Here is a 16,386-nt window from a genome sequence, read left to right on the forward strand (position 1 = left end):
ACGAAGTAACTTACAATGTGGACAATGGGAGCCTCTCTTCCCGCTCCACATCGTCACAGTTGACGCTAAGAGACATGTGGGCATTGCACACATATTTCAGTCCCCCGTCACACTCGTATGTTCAAGTGTTCCCCGCAGTCGGGAAAGTAAAGAATCATTTTTTGGTATGCTCGGGTAGCTTTCTAGCATCGGCTTTCTCTCACGCACGGGTAGATTACGCGCGTCTCGGCGGGGAGGGTTGGCTGTCCCGTCCCTCCAGTCGCGAGCCGCGCGCGCCGCCGCCACGTCGTCCTCAGCTGCCGTGCGGTGGCGCCACTTTTGCACGGCATATCGCTTGGCCTTGGCGATGGCCCGCGAGTTGTGACTGGGCAGGAAGACGGGTACCGCTTCGCCACTATAGCTAATGAAGTGACGGCCCGTGCAAAAAGGGAGCACCGGCACGCCGAGGTGCTAGTGCGGGAGAACCAGCAGCGCCGAACAAGTAAGTCAGCACTCAGCTGCAGTTGTAGCTCGAGCTAACGCGCCGCCGCCTCGCCCGTCGCGAGACCCTGCACTTGGCTTACCGCTGCTAACCGAAGGTCGCAACTCGTTTCATCGAACTTATCATGTCGCAACCTTAGGTAACTCTTCTGCGTTACTAGTGTGCACCTCTGAAGTCTCTACTCTAGTGCCCATTTCTTTTTTTACATTACTTGATCATACCGTCTTCCTATGGGCTACGATTCCACAATTGCCTTCACTTCGAGAGTTCTTTTCTCTGTCGCTAGTATTCCTTCGTTCTATTACTACTTCTTGTTCGCTCTTCTTCTGAGGACGCTCTTCGCGTTTTTCTTGCTTTCTCGTGGTTAGATTCACCACTTCCATTATTTTTGTTCTGAACCTCTTTCCTTTTCCTAAATTTTTCTTTACTCATCCCACACTTTCGTAGATCCTGACATACTCCTTTCATAAATGGAATTTGAGTCTTTCTGTTCTATAGGAAAGTCAATATCATAGTTGCAACCTTTTCGGCTTTCATTCTTTTAATGCGTCCATAGAAAGTCAGCCTTCTTTTTTTATTGTGGTTGAGATTTGTTTCAGATTTTTCATATGATTCCGTGTTTGCTCTCAAATGAAATGTAAATTCATCTGTTGTTGCATGTTTTGGCCCCAAGGTCTTCCTTACAAATTTCTTTTCTTCTCTATTTCTGAGAGCCTGTTTCCGGCAATTGTCTCTGCTGTCTATAAACATTCAGGTTTATCTATGGTACTGCAGTGTCTGAATTCGGCGTGATAATACAGGCATTTGTATTTGTAAGTATTTTGGCGTAGTTCGAATGCTGTGTCTGTCTTCCGGCTCTTTCTTCGATTGCTGCCTTCTCATTGTTGATTGGGGCGAGAATCTCACCTAGGTACTTCTGTATTCTTTTGCTTTCACGGCACCCTGTTTTCATTGTCCGTGCTGCATCTTTTGCAGCTATATTCGTGTACTCTGTATTGTTAAAACAAATTTGCAACACTGTCCTTTCTGCTGATTCTTTTAGGACTTATATTTGTTTGGTTGCAAAGTCCAGATTTTCCGCAATAATACTAGATCGTGTCCGGAAATGAGGCATTCGAAATTAAAGCCAGTCTTTTGATAACGTAATTGGATTAAGTTTGGGATATTGTGTCGCCTCATTTATTTCCGCCATTCCTGGATTACCTTTTCAACAATACAATTAAATAGAACTCCTTGTCTTATTCCTGTTTTGATTTCAGCTTGTTCAGCTAGCTCTCCCAAGAATTTACCTTGTTTCCACAATGCAATTTTCACTTTGCAGCATAGTGTGCGCTGATATGAGCAAAGGCAAAGGCCCCAAGTTCTAGTCTCGGTCCAGCACACAGTTTTAATCTGCCATTGTCTTCGTCAGAGTTTGTTGTATAGATATTCTTGTCTTGTTATCTATTCGAAACTCTTTCACCACTTCTATAAATGTGTCTCTGTCTATAGTCACACGTGTTCTTAATATCAACAAATGTCAAGATCACCTTCTTATCTCCATCTACCATTTTTAGTTGTGATCGTGGTTGAAATGTTGAAGATCTGTTCTGCTCATGACGGTCCTTTCCCGAACCCTGTTTGGTAGTCTCCTAGTTGAAGATTTCTGTGACGATTATATTCCGTAGTGCTTTTGAGAGTATCTTGTATGCAGCTGGAAGAAGTGATAGGTCTCTGTAGTTAAGATTTGTTTACTTCCCTTTCTTGAGTAACTGGTGAATGATTGTGTCAGCTCAAGAATATGAGTTTTTTCTGGGTTCCAAACCGCCAATCTAGTATTGTCAGTGCAGGGTGTAAAACAGGACATTTTGTACTTACATGTTTTGTATGTGACATACCACTGAAAACTTTATAATTTTAACTGGTGCATAAACTTTAAAATTATGACTTCCTTTGTATAAAATATGTAGCAGTAAAATTTACAATTTTTTGCTAACAATGTACATCCCCCCCCCCTCCCCTTAGTGCTGTAGAGTTAAAAGATACTCCTCGAAAGGTTGAGCATAATTACACAGCCGACGCGGCTTATCCCAAATTGTCTTTTATACGATGATGCCACAGCGAAAGATATTATGGTCACATCACGACAGAGCCGTGGCATTTTTCTTAACACTCACTTTATTTCTACAGCTCGGTTACCACTTTTAAAGCCATTGGTAGGTGTGACGTGGTTCGAAAAGATTTATTCGATTTCACAATGCTATATCTACACAATGTATGAAGACAGAAACTTGACGTGAAATTTCATTTACGCATCGGACAACGATGTTTTTATTTTCAAGAGAACCATTACATTTTACAAGGGTTTATCTTTTACATACATGCGCATACAATCGTGTGAAATCAGCTGAATCTTTTTGAAACACCCTGTAGTTTTCATTGATATCTGACTGCGACTTTCAGAAATCTTAGTGTTATTCTCGCAGCAATACTAATCTGTTCGTTTCACGTGCTCCAGCATTTTCACGACTTCGGTTGTCTTTAACGCTAGGACACTAAAGGGGAGAAAATGATGTATTGTAACTAAACCGTCGTAAATGTTACTGCTCCGTATTTTATTCATATAAAGCCATAATTTATAGTTTATTAACTAGTATGTCACATACAAAATAAGTACAAAATGTCCTGTTTCACATCCTGTACTGACAATCCAGATTGGCGAGAATCGCGAATTGGTACCAACCGCAATCGTAAACTCTACGAGGGTTTAGTAATCTAGGTTTCATGACTTCGCCAGCAACAGGTGTTAAAAACTATTGTATCTCGTGTGAAGATGGGATTTAATAGATTGGTCGTGGCGCGACAGACCTGAAAAGAAAACAACCGTAAAATGCAGACCACTGATGTGCCACATGCATGGCAATGTTGCGCGAAGCCTGACTTGCATCGGTCAAGGACTTCCCAGAGTAACCTGTCGAATGACGCGTTAATGCCGGTCAGGAGATTCGTCCGGTGATGTGACGCCACATCACTTCGAAGAGTGTTTGTGTTTATTATGAAATGTTACTTCTCACGTAAATAATGTAAGATTGTACAAAATGAGTTTCAAACAATACTTCCTGAGGCATCAGTCAGTAATAAGCAAACACTATGCGAATAAAGATCGGACTTTTTGTATGAATGCACTGGGTCTGTGACGAGTTGTAAGTGGAATAAGATGTTTCGTCTGCCTGTGGCATGTGCTGTATTGGCACCCGAATCCCGTTTTGCATACAGTTTTAATCATTTTGGCAACTGTAAAGACCTATTAAGGCTGAAAATGAGTTTGTTTGGCGCTTCCATCTGGCTTACGTGATTGATGGGAGGCTGGATGGCACATCGTTTCGTGTACCGAACATAAAATGCTATACTGGAACATAAGAAAAAGTTTTATTCAGTTCAGTGGACAGCACAGCTCGAAAACACGGGACTGTTACTTAGGAGGAATCTGGTTCATGCACCAGTCATGCCAATGGTTTTTTTCCCATTATTGCAAATCGTAAGATTTTTACCGGTTGGAATGTTTCCTGCCTTGCAATAAGTCTCATCATATGTCTCGCTTAGGTTTCCATAAGCAAGATACCACCTGCCAGGTTAGGCGCAATTGTGCTCTCCAGTGTATGGTTTACCAGACAGGTTTTAGGTGCTAAGACGTCTTTAGTTCCACAGCTGTCACTTCATTAGATAAAGTATTATACCTCCAAATGAAATACGATCTACCACCGTTTTACGAAGACAGCTGATTCCTTTGAAATGGACGAGACCGATTTCCTTCCCCATTCTCTTCCACCCAAGCTTGTATTCCATCTCTAAGGACTACGTCGTCTACAGAGCGTTAAGCCTTAATCGTCCTTTTAAATCTGAGACTGGACCCTGCAAGTCAAGTTTTTTTTTTTGCAGCCAGTTCTTTACATGTGAGGAAGAACGCCTAAGGCTCCGTCCCATGCTTTTCTCACCACTTCTACATAATCCTCTCCCTGTGAAGCGTTGCAGCTTGATGGCTCAGTCACTGTAATCACACAGCACGATGCAAAGGTCTCAAGCTTAAAGTGAAGTCGGGTTTTGTGGCTCTTTTATGGTTCATGTGTAAATCTAATTTGACATTTCGTTTTCACCGGTGTGTAACTTAATCAGAATCCGATCTGAAAAAAGTTTAACTGCCAATATGAACTGGTTTGTTGAGCGAAGCACTGAATCCGTCGACTGGAAAAAATTATACCGTATTTAAATTTGCAAAGACGAACTCTTTCTCTGTTGCAATTAGTTCACAATGCCGTAAAGTGTGTTCGTATCGTTCTGGATTTAGAATTTCCTTAAGCGAAATAAGAGGATCACTCCCTAACCGCGAAAAACACCTCCATATCATACCATCACCTGCGCCGGACTTCACTGCGCTCGAGCCATTCGCCAAAACGAAACCGATCCATCGGATTGCCTCAGGTTATACTGTGATTCGTCTCCTCAAATCTCTCCTTTCCAACCATCCACTGTGAAATGGCGTCGCTCTTTACATCACCTCAACTGTCACTTAGCAGTGACTACTGAAATGTATCGCTTACGAGGGACTGCTCCACCATTGTATCCCATTCTTTTTAACTCCCTACGCACAGTCATTGTGCTAGCTGGAATGCTGGTAGCACTTTGACACTCCTTTCGCTGATCTCACGCAACTTTTTACAACGGCCCTCGTCAGTCCCTGTACCTCAGTATATGAGGTTTGCCTTACCTTTATGCAGATGTGGTTGTTCCTTCGTGTTTCCACATCACAGTCACATCACCAGAAGTTGACTTGGACATCTTTAGAAGAACTGAAATGTCCCTAATGGATTTTTTTCTCAGGTGACATCCAATGATTGGTCCACGTACGAACGACCCATTCTGCCCTTACTGCTTCTCTACTGACAACATAGTAGTCCTCAGCTCTTTTTATACTGGCGGGTTCGCCTCAAGTGACATCTAGTGGTCAATTCCGGAATTACATAGGGGTGTCCGTATACTTTTGATCAGATAGTGTATAAGAAATCTCTTTCTCAATAATCTTCTGACCACAAAAAATCTCTGCGTGGAGCCACCTACGTAATGGAAGAAAAAGGCAACTTGTATATTCAGTGCTGTTTAGTAGACCACGCTAAGTCCCCAATGATGAAGGGGACAATGTGGTTTGTGTACTGTCAACATAGAAGAGCCAAAAAAACTGGTACACCTGCCTAATATCGTGTAGGGCCCCCGCGAGCACTCAGAAGTTCCGCAACACGACGTGGCATGGACTCGACTAATATCTGGAGTAGTGCTGAAGGGAAGTGACACCATGAATCCTGCAGGGCTGTCCATAAATTCGTAAGAGTACGAGGGGGTGGAGATCTCTTCTGAACAGCACGTTGCAGCGCATCCCAGATATGCTCAATAATGTTCATGTCTGGGGAGTTTGGTTGCCAGCGGAAATGTTTACACTCAGAAGAGCGTTCCAGGAACCACTTTGTAGCAGATCCGGACGCGTGGTATGTCGCATTGTTCTGCTGGAATTGCTCAAGTCCATCGAGATGCACAATGGACATTAACGGATGCAGGTGATCAGACAGAATGCTTACATACGTGTTACCTGTCAGAGTCGTATCTAGACGTATCAGGGGTCACACATCACTGCAACTGCACACGCTCCACACCATTACAGAGTCTCCACGAACTTGAACAGTCCTCTGCTGACATGCAACGCCCATGGATTCATGAGGTTGTCTCCATACCCGTACACGTCCATCCGCTCGATACAATTTGAAACGAGACTCCTTCGACCAGGCAACATGTTTCCAGTCATCAACAATCCTATGTTGGTGTTGACGGGCACCGGCGAGGCGTAAAGCTTTGTGTCTCGCAGTCATCAAGCGTACACAGTGGGCTTTCGGCTACGAAACCCCATATTGATGATCTTCGGTTGAATGGTTCGCGCGCTGACACTTGTTGATGGCCCAGCACTGAAATCTGCAGCAATTTGCGGAAGGGTTGCACTTCCGTCACGTTGAACGATTCTCTTCAGTCGTCATTGGTCCCGTTCTTGCAGGACATTTTTGCGGCCTCAGCGATGTCGGAGATTTGATATTTTACGGGATTCCTGATATTCACGGTACACTCGAGAAATGGTCGTAGGGGAAAATCCCCACTTCATTGCTACCTCGGAGATACTGTGTCCCATCGCTCGTGCGCCGACTATAACATCACGTTCAAACTCACTTAAATATTGATAACCTGCCATTGTAGCAGCCGTACCCGGTCTAAGAACTGCCTACGGCAGCGCCGTATTCTGGTTGCTTACATATATCTGTATTTCAGTACGCATGCTTTGGCGCTTCAGTGTATATCGTGGCATAATTTAAAGCTTTGACTGAGCACGCAATGTCACTTTACGTCAAGAACGCTTGTCAGCGCGGGAAGTTGCCTGCCATCTTTACCTAGACCACAATGACATCATTCGAACATTCAGCTGCTATCCTCATACACATAACATTGTTGATCTGCCACATAGCGATCGCCTGCAGTCAACAACACCAGCTGGTAACCGATCCTGTAAATTGTACCTCGTAGACATCCTGAGAAGATTGCAGCAGACCTGTGCGCTGAAGCAGAGTGGAATGCTTCGACTCAGTCCGCATCCGTCTCTAAACGATCAGTTACGAGTAGAAGTCAGAACTGTGAATATAAAATAATTACCAGAAATTAAAAGAAATAAAGTCACACCGAGTCTTAACATTTGCTTTCAATTTTAACAGAGCCTCAGGCCCGTTCTTCACGGGAAGTGCGAGGGTTGCAAGATTACCCACGATGCACCGGTTCCGCCGGCGTCTACCGTGTAGACTTGCACAAGATTCCCGCATACAATCGTTTGTAGACGGAATAGGAGGGATTGTATTCTGACGCGTATGAAGATGCTTGGCGCATGTGCAGACGGTCAAGTGGGGAGCCCAGCTGACAATCAGAGCTAAGTTCTTTGTGAATTGTGCAGCTGCTCTACGGAATGTCATTTGTTCGTCTGATGAGTAGTTCTGGTGAAACAAGTGCTATTTTCGGTGGGCATTATTTAAAGCTATATCTCAGTTACAGGTGCATGTATAAACAGTCTTGCATAGAAACTTGTTCACTATCCTGTTCTTGTTCTGAAAATATTTAAATGGCTTTTATAATGTGGATTTTTACATATGTGAGCGACTTAATTTCATACAAACAGCAAGAAAATCATTAAATACAGCATCTATATTAGCGACATAGGAGACAATCTGAGTAGCCGTCTTAGATTGTTTGCAAATGATGCTGTCATTTCCCGTCTTGTAAAGTCACCATATGATCAAAACGACTTGCAAAATGATTTAGATAAGATATCTGTATGGTGCGAAAAGTGGTAATTGACCCTGAATAAAGAAAAGTGTGAAGTTATTCACATGAGTACTAAAAGAAATCAGCTAAATTTCGATTACGCGATAAGTCACACAAATCTGAACGCTGTAAATTCAGCTAAATACTTAGGGATTACAATTACAAATAACCTAAATTGGAACGACCACATAGATAATATTGTGGGTCGAGCAAACCAAAGACTGCGATTCATTGGCAGAACTCTTAGAAGGTGCAACAGGTCCACTAAAGAGACTGCTTACACCACGCTTGTCCGCCCTATTCTGGAGTATTGCTGTGCGGTGTGGGATCCGCATCAGATGGGACTGACGGATGACATCGAAAAAGTACAAAGAAGGCAGCTCGTTTCGTATTATCGCGAAATATGGGAGATAGTGTCACAGACATGATACATGAATTGGAGTGTCAGCTATTAAAACAAAGGCGTTTTTCGTTGCGACGGGATCTTCTCATGAAATTTCAGTCACCAGTTTTCTTCTCCGATTGCGAAAACATTCTGTTGGCACCCACCTACATAGGGAGAAATGATTGTCACGATAAAATAAGAGAAATCAGGGCTCGCACAGAAAAATTTAAATGCTCGTTTTTTCCCGCGTGCCGTTCGAGAATGGAAAGGTAGAGAGACAACTTGAAGGTGGTTCATTGAACCCTCTGCCAGGCACTTTATTGTGAGTAGCAGAGTAATCACGTAGATGTAAATGTAGACGGTGACCGTTTAAAGTACAACTAAGTATAGTAATCTTACAAAAGGACATAAAATACCTGATAGTCTCGAGAAATGAACTGAAGCCGTCGATCCGCTTGCTGGAAGTTGACAACTGCAGCAGACATGCGGAGCAGACGACTAGACCCTACCGTGTGAACGCTTCTTTGTTGTTGGACGATCTGTCGCGTGGAGCACTGCCGTAGACGACGACATTTTTGTGCGTGTCGCCCATCCCGTAAAGACACAGTCTCCTTCGACGATCGTTGCAATTATAGTAAAGCTGTCGCACTTTCTCGAACTTGTGCGCCTCGCGCCCTGAAACAGCTGGCTAGCGACATCCAGAGGTGTCAGTCTCGTCCTTGAGTTCCCCTCGCCTATAAATACTGACGTTCATTTTTTTTTCACTTCCATTGTGAATCGGGTGCCAAAACTACACGATTTTAACTACGAGACAATGCAGACTGTCTATAGCAAACAGCCCCGAAAAGAGGAATTTGTTAATATCTAATATAAATTAGGCCGGGGGGGGGGGGGAGAGATTTTTTCCGCGTGGGGACTGGATGTTGTGTTGTCCTCATAATCATCGACACGCAAGTTGCCCAATGTAACGTCAACTCCAAAATACTTGCAACTCGGTAGCTGAACTTCCGAGACCGCAGCTCGTGGTCGTGCGGTAGCGTTCTCGCTTCCCGCGTCCGGGTTCCCGGGTTCGATTCCCGGCGGGGTCAGGGATTTTCTCTGCCTCGTGATGACTGGGTGTTGTGTGTTGTCCTTAGGTTAGTTACGTTTAGGTAGTTCTAAGTTCTAGGGGACTGATGACCATAGATGTTAAGTCCCATAGTGCTCAGAGCCATTTGAACCATTTTTGAACTTCCGAGGTGGGGACTCCCGGCCGTCAATACCATACGATCATTTCATTTTTTTCTCATTTCATTAATAGTCAGGCAGCAGTTAGAGTTGACGGTAAAGTGAGTTCATGGTTTAGAGCAGTTTCAGGGGTAAGACAAGGCTGCAACTTGTCTCCACTGTTGTTCGTTTTATTTATGGATCATATGTTGAAAACAATAGACTGGCTGGGTGAGATTAAGATATGTGAACTCAAAATAAGCAGTCTCGCAGATGCGGATGACTTAGTTGTGATGGCAGATTCGATTGAAAGTTTGCAAAGTAATATTTCAGAGCTAGATCAGAAATGTAAGGACTATGGTATGAAGATTAGCATCTCCAAATCGAAAGTAATGTCAGTGGGAAAGAGATATAAACGGATTGAGTGCCAAATAGGAGGAACAAAGTTAGAACAGGTGGACGGTTTCAAGTACTTAGGATGCATATTCTCACAGGATGGCAATATAGTGAAAGAACTGGAAGCGAGGTGTAGCAAAGCTAATGCAGAGAGCGCTCAGCTACGATCTACTCTCTTCTGCAAGAAGGAAGTCCGTACCAAGACTAAGTTATCTGTGCACCGTTCAATCTTTCGACCAACTTTGTTGTATGGGAGCGAAAGATAGGTGGATTCAGGTTACCTTATCAGTAAGGTTGAGGTTACGGATATGAAAGTAGCTAGGATGATTGCAGGTACTAGTAGATGGGAACAATGGCAGGAGGGTGTCCACAATGAGGAAATCAAAGAAAAACTGGGAATGAACTCTATAGATGTAGCAGTCAGGGCGAACAGGCTTAGGTGGTGGGGTCATGTTAAACGCATGGGAGAAGCAAGGTTACCCAAGAGACTCATGCGTTCAGCAGTAGAGGGTAGGAGCAGTCGGGTTAGACCAAGGAGAAGGTACCTGGATTCGGTTAAGAATGATTTTGAAGTAACAGGCTTAACTTCAGAAGAGGCACCAATGTTAGCACTGAATAGGGGATCATGGAGGAATTTTATAAGGGGCACTATGCTCCAGACTGAACGCTGAAAGGCATACTCAGTCTTAAATGATGATGATGATGATGATTCATCCATTTAAGTATTGTCTGAAGGTCTTTGTCTGGAGCGTAGCCCAGTACAAAAGTGAATGGTAGACGATAAGCAGTTCAGACAAGAAGAGAACAGAAGCTTTTGAAATATGGTGCTATGGAAGAATATTGAATGTTTGATGGATAAATCACGTAACTGATGAGAAGGTACTGGAAAGAAATGGGAAGAGAAGAAATTTATTCCAGAACATGACTAAAAGAAGTGGTCGATTGGTAAGACACGCTCTGAGGCATCAAGGAAAATCGTCAATTTGGTACTGGAGGGAAGTGTAGGGGGTAAAGGTCGTAGAAAGTGATCAAGGGATGAATACAGTAAGCATGTTGAAACGGATGTAGGTTGCAGTAGTTATTCGGAGATGAAGTTTTGCATGGGGTAGACCAGCGTGGAGAGCTGCGTCCAGCTAGTCTTCGGAAACGAACAACTACGAGAGAGGAAAAAAAAAAAAAACAACAACAACAGGCTTCGACACAGCTCGCCGGATCATTTCCTTGTAAAAACTAAACGAAACAATTTTTTGCAAATTGCATAGCCATTGATTAATGTTGTATTCTGATGAGATCTTTCACTAGGCAGAGGACAGCGTACTGAAATCATTCTTAGTGCAAATAACCGAACGATATGGCGGAACATTGTACTGTACTCGTATCTCAATATATGCTGGTTTAAGTTTTTCATTATTTCCCTAAATGACCTCTGTGAATTAAGGAATGATTAACTCATCAAGCCCACGACCGCACCCGGCCCCTGAATAGGTGGACATTCTCTAACGACCTCTATTTCTTCCTGCTCCAGGCTTCGGGTTCCGCCACACACTTTCAAATGGCTTGCGGAATATTGATGCAAATGTATTGCTGTAATGTAAACTCCAAACGGCCTTCCTTTGATTGCTAGCAAATTAAAACAACGTTGGCAGGAATCTCGAAAATGACTCTCTAGCTGGCGCATTGCTGGTGTGCTGTGTCCTGCTTCTGTGCAGCCGAGTACTGGTTCTTCACAGAAAATGTAGAGTGAGTGCAGCTGGCGAAAGTCGCAGATTCCGGTTCGGCGTGCCCCTTTAATCTGCCTCAGTAATTCCTAACAGCGTTCCGTCTGCTGCTTCTGAAATATTTCATCCATTAATAAATGACGAAAACCACTACAAAAGGCAGGCTCGCAACAGGGAAGAGCATAAGTCAGATTTCCATCCAGCCATTTGATTTGGGTTGGTTTTTCGTATGTTGCCAAAGTCGCTCATAAGAATATCGCGATGGTTCCTAGAAATGTATCACACCAGAATATTTCTTTCGTACCTGACCACCTGAACTAGCGATCCATCTTTAACGACTTTGGTTCTATGGGACGTTAAAAAGAGACGAAAAACGAACGATGAACAGCAAGACCCAAATTATTCGGGTGCTAAAACTTTCTGGCGGATTAAAACTGTGTGCCGGACCGAAACTCGAACTCGAGACCTTTGCCTTTCGCGGGCAAGTGCTCTACCAACTGAGCTACCCAAGCACGACTCACGCCCCGTCCTCACAACTTTACTTCTGCCAGTAACTCGTCTCTTACCTTCCAAACTTTACAGGAGCTCTCCTGCGAACCTCAGTTGGTAGAGCACTTGCCCGCGAAAGGCAAAGGTCCCGAGTTCAAGTCTCGGTCCGGCGCACAGTTTAATCTGCCAGGGAGTTTCATATCAGCGCACACTCCACTGCAGAGTGAAAATCTCATTCTGGTATTCGGGTGCTGTTTATCTGGCTAGCAGCCTATCTGTGCATAGTTCGGCTATTTTTGAACAAACAGAAAACGATGCCCGAAGTATTCTGCTATAGTTAGAACTAATATTATCATTTAAAATACAGATTCCTGCTTGTGAACACGTAGATGACGAAAACATCCGTTAGTAGTTGAATAACGATGCCCATAAAGCGACATTGGACCAGCTAAGTGATGTCGAAGTAATAAACAAAATGTGTTCGATAGAAAAATAGAACGATCGATGAAACCTCGAGGCACTGAAATATGTTGTTCTGTTATTAGAGTATGGGAGACAGAATTCATCTGACTATACCGATCTTCTGACTCCTCGCAAAATGCGAATCGTCGTCAGGAAAGAAGTGAATGGAAAACGGAAACATGAAGAAAATGGACCATTATTGCCCAAAAGTGAACTTAAATCGTGTGATACGAAATATAGTATAAGCGTAATTTTGTAAATACTGGGGTTGGATAAAAATATGGAAACTCCATGAGAAACGAAGCTTGAACATAAATGCAAATTCTAGCCAAGTCTGCAGGTTGCGATGTTGCATTTGACAACGAGCGGCACCTGTGCAAGGTTCTCAATACGTTGCAAGCGTCAGGACAGTGTTCTGTGTAGTTGTGAGTGCATTATATTGGAGCTAAGGGAATCAAATCAAACTTGGGTAGATTAATGGTGCTCCTATGATGGGTGCTTCTGTAACGAAGTTAGTCGAAGTGTTTGGTGTTTCAAGAGGAACCTTATCGAAGATTTATACCGCATACAGAGAAAGTGGGAAAACGGCATCCTCTTAAGCCGCAAAGCGGACGGAAGTGTGTGCTGAGTGAACGTGACAGACGGTCATTGAAGAGGAATATGACGAGAAATAAGGGGACGACAGCTGCAAAAGTCACATTAGAACTGAACGCCGCACTCGCGAACCCTGTCAGCATCAAAACAACACCTAGGGAGTTCCATATGCGAGGAATTGCATGGCGAGCTGGAATTCCAAAGAATGTGTGATGCAAACGCCCGTAACAGGTAAAGGTGGTGCCAAAGCCATAAAACCTGGACTGTGGAGAAATGTAAAAAAAGTCATCTGGTCGGACGAGGGACTGAAACGTGTCGGATTCGGGGATGACTTGGTCAGCCATATCGCGTTATTCTTTGAGCCCTACGGTTTCTTCAATATCACATCACTGCCAAGGATTATGTGCCATTCTGGCCGATTAGTGTGCAATGTTTGTTCCCCAATGGTGACGCTGTGTTCCAGGGCCCCTGTTCGCACAGGTCGCGTCGTCCAGGACTGGATTCATTCTCGCACCTCTCCTGGTCACGACAGGCACTAGATCTCAATATTATTGAGCCTTTGTGGTCTACTTTGGAGAGAAGGGTGCGTGATCGCTATCACCTCTATCATCGTTACCTGCATTTGACACTGTATTATAGGAAGAATGCTATAAGAGTCTCTTGAAAACCATACAGGACCTGAAACTTGTTGGCAGATTAAAACTGTGTGCCTGACCGAGACTCGAACTCGGGACCTTTGCCTTTCGCGGGCAAGTGCTCTATCATCTGAGCTATCCAAACACGACTCACGCCCCGTCCTCACAGCTTTACTTCTGCCAGTACCTCGTCTCCTACTTTCCAAACTTCACAGAAGCTCTCCTGCGAACCACGCAGAACTAGCACTCCTGCCGGCCGGGGTGGCCGAGCGGTTCTAGGCGCTACAGTCTGGAACCGCGCGACCGCTACGGTCGCAGGTTCGAATCCTGCCTCGGGCATGGATGTGTGTGATGTTGGGGTTGGGATGTTTGGGGAAGGAGGCCAGACAGCGAGGTCATCGGTCTCATCGGATTAGGGAAGGAGGGGAAGGAAGTCGGCCGTGCCCTGTCAAAGGAACCATCCCGGCATTTGCCTGGAGCGATTTTTAGGGAAATCACGGAAAACCTAAATCAGGATGGCCGGACGCGGGATTGAACCGTCGTTCTCCCGAATGCGAGTCCAGTGTCTAACCACTGCGCCACCTCGCTCGGTCTTGTGTGTGATGTCTTTAGGTTAGTTAGGTTTAAATAGTTCTACGTTCTAGGGGACTGATGACCTTAGAAGTTAAATCCCATAGTGCTCAGAGCCATTTGAACCAACTAGTACTCCTGGAAGAAAGGATCCTTTCTTCCGGGAGTGCTAGTTCTGCATGGTTCGCAGGAGAGCTTCTGTGAAGTTGGGAAAGTAGGAGACGGGGTACTTGCAGAAATAAAGCTGTGAGGACGGGGCGTGCGTCGTGCTTGAGTAGCGCAGATGGTAGAGCATTTGCCCGCGAAAGGCAAAGGTCCCGAGTTCGAGTCTCGGTCCGGCACACAGTTTTAATCTGCCAGGAAGTTTCATATCAGCGCACACTCCGCTGCGGAGTGAAAATCTCTTTCTGCATACAGGACCTGTATTTATCTATTACAAGACGACTGGAAGCTGTTTTAAATGGCTACTGGTTTCATACACCGTATTAGGCATGGTAACGTGTTGTGCCTGTGGTGTTTCCATACTTTTGTCCAACTCTTGTATGTTTTCAGTTTCTGGCGAGTAACACGTAAGTAGCCCAGTGGACATTGAAATGTGACATGTTGCATATTTTGTGAATACAATTAATGGTAGTTTCCCGCGAAAACTCTTGTGTTTTGGATTATCCGTGTTTTTCGGTTATCCGTGCAGTCTCGGATCCGCATTTATCCGGCTAATCAAAAACGTGCTATAGGGATTACTTGCTGAATTTGGTTATACAAAAAGAAGGTCTGTAAAACGTAATATTCGAAGAAAAATGAACATTGTAATATCACAAAAGTCAATAACCATATGCCCGTTAAATGGTTATTCTACCTCCCAATCGTTTGTAAGTCAAAGCTGTCGTAGCAGAGGGATTCCTCTACTCTATCACGTGTTTATGTAATTAGTGGTGCGCTAATGAGATCTCTAACAGTGACTAATCAAGCAACGATAATGTTATAAGCCGTCTTGCTAGCATAGTTAACGTGTGGCGTTCGCTACTTGTAGGTTACGTAGCTAACATGTATCTATTATTATACGCAGATGAGTGTAAAGCCGTCTACTTCGTACTAAATATTACACTGAGACTAGCCAAGTGACAACAATTTTCTGTGTGAAAAAAAGTTTCACATTGAACATTTTTGTGATATCTGTTGAGTAAGTCGAGTCGCAAGTACGCAAGTACGGAACTATCTGACTTCGATTCCGTCCTTTACACGGCAGATCAACCGAGTGTATTAATTAACTGATTCATAGGAGACTAGCTGTATCCAGTTCCATTTCCTTAACTGGATTAACAACCGATGCATTAAATTTACTACACGCGTTCGGACAAATGGCACCAGTGTCGCGCACTTACAATTCAAACACACACAAAAAAATGAAAATGAACGAAAAAATTACACCTTACACAATGAGGAATTACCTTTGGCTGTCAACAATTGTACATGAAGGTAACCTAATCTTGGGTTTATTTACTTATTCTTCACTATTGCCGCCTATTATCTGGATTGCTAAATATGCCATTCAACCTATACAGGGAGGTCCATTGATAGTGACCGGGCCAAACATCTCACGAAATAAGCACCAAACGAAAAAACTACAAAGAACGAAACTCGTCTAGCTTGAAGGGGGAAACCAGATGGCGCTATGGTTGGCCCGCTAGATGGCGCAGTCATAGGCCAAACGGATATCAACTGCGTTTTTTTTTTTATAGGAACCCCCATTTTTATTACATATTCGTGTAGTACGTAAAGAAATATGTATGTTTTAGTTGGACCACTGTTTTCGCTTTGTAATAGATGGCGCTGTAATAGTCACAAACGTAAAAGTACGTGGTATAACGTAACATTACGCCAGTGCGGACGGTATTTGCTTCGTGATACATTACTCTTGTTAAAATGGACCGTTAACCAATTGCGGAAAAGGCCGATATCGTGTTTATGTATGGCTATTGTGATCAAATTGCCAAACGGGCGTGTGCTATGTATGCTGCACGTTATCCTGGACGACATCATCCAAGTGTCCGGACCGTTCGCCGGATATTT

At 43.9% G+C, this 16,386-nt stretch overlaps 1 protein-coding gene across 3 annotated transcripts in view; it reads left to right on the top strand.

Moving 5' to 3' along the window:
- Nucleotides 1-16,386, top strand: part of LOC126183602 (glucose-6-phosphate 1-dehydrogenase) — a 288,517-nt gene that overhangs the window by 161,692 nt on the left and 110,439 nt on the right. The window contains exon 1 of one of the 3 annotated variants that reach the window (XM_049925710.1): nucleotides 327-481. The exons of the other annotated variants lie outside the window; for them this stretch is intronic. The gene's annotated coding sequence lies outside the window, so the exon portion shown is untranslated. Of the gene's footprint in view, nucleotides 1-326; nucleotides 482-16,386 lie in introns of those variants that run through there. 3 annotated transcript variants of the gene reach the window in all.

Source organism: Schistocerca cancellata, chromosome 4 (genome assembly GCF_023864275.1).
Source record: "Schistocerca cancellata isolate TAMUIC-IGC-003103 chromosome 4, iqSchCanc2.1, whole genome shotgun sequence".
NCBI lineage: Eukaryota > Metazoa > Arthropoda > Insecta > Orthoptera > Acrididae > Schistocerca > Schistocerca cancellata.